The sequence below is a fragment of the Piliocolobus tephrosceles genome, chromosome 2 (genome assembly GCF_002776525.5).
Source record: "Piliocolobus tephrosceles isolate RC106 chromosome 2, ASM277652v3, whole genome shotgun sequence".
In the NCBI taxonomy this organism is placed as follows: Eukaryota; Metazoa; Chordata; class Mammalia; order Primates; family Cercopithecidae; genus Piliocolobus; species Piliocolobus tephrosceles.
Window position 1 is genome coordinate 174400564 of NC_045435.1, and position 4035 is coordinate 174404598.

The 4035-nt window shown below is 44.6% G+C and overlaps 1 non-coding gene across 1 annotated transcript; it reads right to left on the reverse strand.

Annotated features, from left to right (window-relative positions):
- Window positions 1–3557: 3557 nt before the first annotated feature.
- Window positions 3558–3630, reverse strand: LOC111550147. The gene has a single exon (XR_002733935.1). It is a non-coding gene; the product is annotated as a small nucleolar RNA SNORD36 (small nucleolar RNA).
- Between the last annotated feature and the right edge of the window lie 405 nt (window positions 3631–4035).

The window sequence follows — 4035 nt, forward strand, 5'->3', positions numbered from 1 at the left end:
AAAATGGCTAAAAATTGTTGTATAGTTAACCAAGGAACTATATGCTGTTAACCAAGGAACACGAGAAGGCTCCCATGTGCTGTGCACTCTGGAAAACTGTTGGGCATGAGAGGGAGACCCCATGGGCTCACCACCTGCCCTACCACCCCGCTGTGCTGCCCTGTTTAAACACTCAACAGGAGCACACACAGATGTACACCAAAGCCTTTGGCAAGATGCTCAAAACTAGTTTGTCATTATTGCCAAAAACAGGAAATAATCAAACTCCTGTAACAGTAGAAGAACAGATAAAGGAGGTGCATTCAGGAAACAAAGTATTGCTGTTGGAAGCCTAGTTGACTTCTCATAGGCTTGACATTGAGCATGAGAAGCGAACTCCCCAGAGGGAGGGTCCTGTATGGCCCAGGAGGATCCTGTATGGCTTGTAGCGTCTCCTGGGTGGTAGTGACACAATCGTACAAGGTTTTAAAAAATCACTGAGCTGTATACTTAAGAGCTGTGCATTCTATAGTATGTGATCATTCACATTCAGGTTTTTTTCAGTCATAAGAATCCTTGAGAAAAACGGACAAACACCCATAAAAACAGTAATAACCAATGCAAACATACAGTGGGGGAAAAACTCACTGATAACAGCACTTAAAAATATATATAATAACCTACAAACTTATATGCAAGGTCAACATTTATAAAATGTTAAACTTCCCTGAATATCATTATTTTTAAAACTAAAGAAAAACTTTACCCAAATGGACAGTCAGACCATGCTTTGGATAAGAACCGTTAAGTCAATTAAAGCACAAACACCTCCTGAGAAAATACATTAAAGATGCTAAGCTGGGAAAACATAAGCCACTGCATTCCATGCCATTCACACTGAGAGAAATGCAAAGGTAAACCTCCACTGCTGGACTGTCAGAGATGTGAACAGACAAAAACCTGGCTCTGGTGGCCAGTTCCTGCCCCCCCCACCAGTCCTCCCTCTGTGATTCCACCACCAAGAACCCGGCAAAAGGAGGTGTTCCCCAGTTCTCCCACTTTCTCTCCTGTCATGACCAAGAGACACCAGGTGCTTTGACTGCTCTGTGAGCTGGGCAGCTGCATTTCTCTGACAGCCTTGAACCCAAGCTGGGGCTGTGAATATTCCCAGGCACTAACCAAGATGTTTGGATTGTTACCAAAATGCGGAAAGAAACTGGCACCGGCCCTGAACCAAATTCCTGAACCATTCCTATAAACTCCATACCGTGACACCCTTGACAGGGACTTACCTAAGCAGAACATCCATTTCTCTGGGTGTCTATCCGGGCATACGCTACAGCACCTGGTAAGTTCCCCCAATGAACACTTTGGACCAATCGCCTTGGAACTTGGTGCTTCCGTCTTTGGAGTCCCAGCAAGTCCCATTTCCACATGTACTGGGGCACTTCCTTGGGGGAATTCCTCTGCCAACAAATTTAGGGCAACTCCAGCTGGAGGTTCAGCCTGAGGAAATGAGAGCCAAACCCAACTCTAGTATATTCATCACAGATATGATTAAATAATGACAAACTATTGCAAATAACCTAGATGTCTCTTTGGGTTGCTATACCAAAGCACCAAAGCCATGGTGCCTTACAAATAAATGGATTATTTCTCACGGTTCTGGAGGGTAGAAGTCAGTAATCAGGGCCCACTTTCTGGTTACCGAGTCAGGCTCCTCGCTGAGTCCTCATAAGGTGAAAAGAGAACAACCTCATGATGGGGCCTTCTTTAAGAGACTGTATCTTATTGCAAGGGCTCTGCCCTCAGGACCTTGTCCATCCCTAGTCACCTCCCAAAGGCCCCACCTCCTAACACCATCGCTTTAGAAGGATAGGCTTTCATCATGTAAATAACATTCAGTTCACAGTCCATCAACGGGATGGATTAAATGAGGGTACATCCAAATAGCATACCCACAGAGCCATAGAAAAATAATCTAGACTCTTATACAAACAAGCTCTTCCAATGTTGAGACAACCGGGGAACTCCAAGCACTGCCTATGTGACAATAATAATGAATTATTGTTAACTGTTTCAGTTATTTTTTAAAAGTTCTCTTTGAGGCCAGATGTGATGGCTCATGCCTGTAATCCCAGCACTTTAGAAGGCCGAGTTGGGTGGATCACCTGAGGTCAGGAGATTGAGACCAGCCTGGCCAGCATGGCAAAACCCCATCTCTACTAAAAATACCAACAATTAGCTGGGCATGGTGGTGGGTGCCTGTAATCCCAGCTACCTGGGAGGCCAAGGCAGGAGAATTGCTTGAACCTGGGAGGCGGAGGTTGCAGTGAGCTGAGATCTCACCATGGCACTCTAGCCTGGGTGACAGAGTGAGGCTTTGTCTCAAAAAATTAAAAAAATAAAAATAAAAAAAGTTCTCTTTGAAAGACACAAACTAAAATATGTAATGACTATTTAGTGAAATGATTACCCTAGCCATGCACAGACAGTTATCTAAGACAGTGATGGGGATGAAGGGCATCAGCATAAACTCTCTTCTTTTGTGTTCCTCTGAATGGTTCCACAAAAGCTTCTCCAGCCCCCTCCCCCACCCACCCAGATGAAGTCTTGCTCTGTCCTCTAGGCTGGAGTGCAGTGGCACAATATCAGCTCACTGCAACCTCTGCCTCCTGAGTTCAAGTGATTCTCCTGCCTCCGCCTCCTAAGTAGCTGAGATTACAGGCATGCACCACCACGCCCGGCTTTTTTTTTTTTTTTTTAAGTAGTGGTGGGGTTTCACCATGTTGGCCAGGCTGGTGTCGAAGTCCTGACCTCAAATGATCCACCCACCTCAGTCTCCCAAAGGGCTGGGATTACAGGTATGAGCCACCACGCCCAGCCTTTTTTTGTTTTAAATTAGAGACTGAGTCTCAATCTTGCCTAGGCTGGAGTGCAGTGGCACTATCTCGGCTCACTGCAACCTCTGCCTCCCGGGTTCAAGTGATTCTCCTGTCTCAGCCTCCTAAGTAGCTGGGATTACAGGTGCCCACCATCGTGCCTGGCTAATTTTTGTATTTTTAGTGGAGATGGGATTTCACTGTGTTGGCCAGGGTGGTCTCAAACTCCTGACACAAAAGCTTTTTTTGTTTGTTTGTTTCTGGCTGAAGGAGAATTTATACTATTGTAATTATTTTTAGGTACAGAAAACAGTGTACATTTAACCCAGTTTAGTGGCAAGTTCTTTAGCCTTTGCCTTTTCGAGCTTGGTGATGTGAGCCACAGACTTGGGACTCAGGACATTGCCTCCCCCGTGATGGCGGATCTCATCGTATCTGTCATTGTAATTGGTCCTGTTAGCTTCCACCAGCTTAGCCAAAGTGCCTTTTTCTTCCGAGATAACCTGTGTGAAGGTGACAGTGATGCAGGTCTTCCTGTGGACCAGACGTCCCAGTCTTGCCTTCCCCTTCATAATGCAGTAAGGGACTCCCATTTTACAATAAAAGGCAGGCAAGAAGACAACGAGCTGGAAGAAAGCATTAGCTGAAGAATATATTTTGACCAAAAGCAGTAAATTTCAAAGCTACTTGGTAGCAATTGCTCAGGGTTAAAAAGCTCACGGATTTGCACTTCAAGGTTGAATTCAGTGAGAGAGTCACATCATTACAAAAAAGCTTTTAAAACCACGTGTTTATATTTACTGACATAAAAATCCAGGACAAATTGTTGAGTAAAAGAGCAGAAAAGATAATAAACTAAATTATATGTAAAATTGTGTAATCCATGTGAGAATTTCATCACACACCTGGAATGTTTTCCTCCCAGTCACCAAAACGTTGAGTTAAGCCACCTTGCCTGTGATTTCGGGAAACTGTCTACTTCTTTTTTTTTTTTTTTTTCTTTTAGACAGTTTTGCTCTTGTTGCCCAGACTGGAGTGCAATGGTGTGATCTCGGCTTACTGCAACCTCCGCCTCCCAGTTTCAAGCAATTCTCCTGCCTCAGCCTCCCAAGTAGCTGGGATTACAGGCATGCGCCACCACACCCAGTTAACTTTGTATTTTTAGGAGACGGGT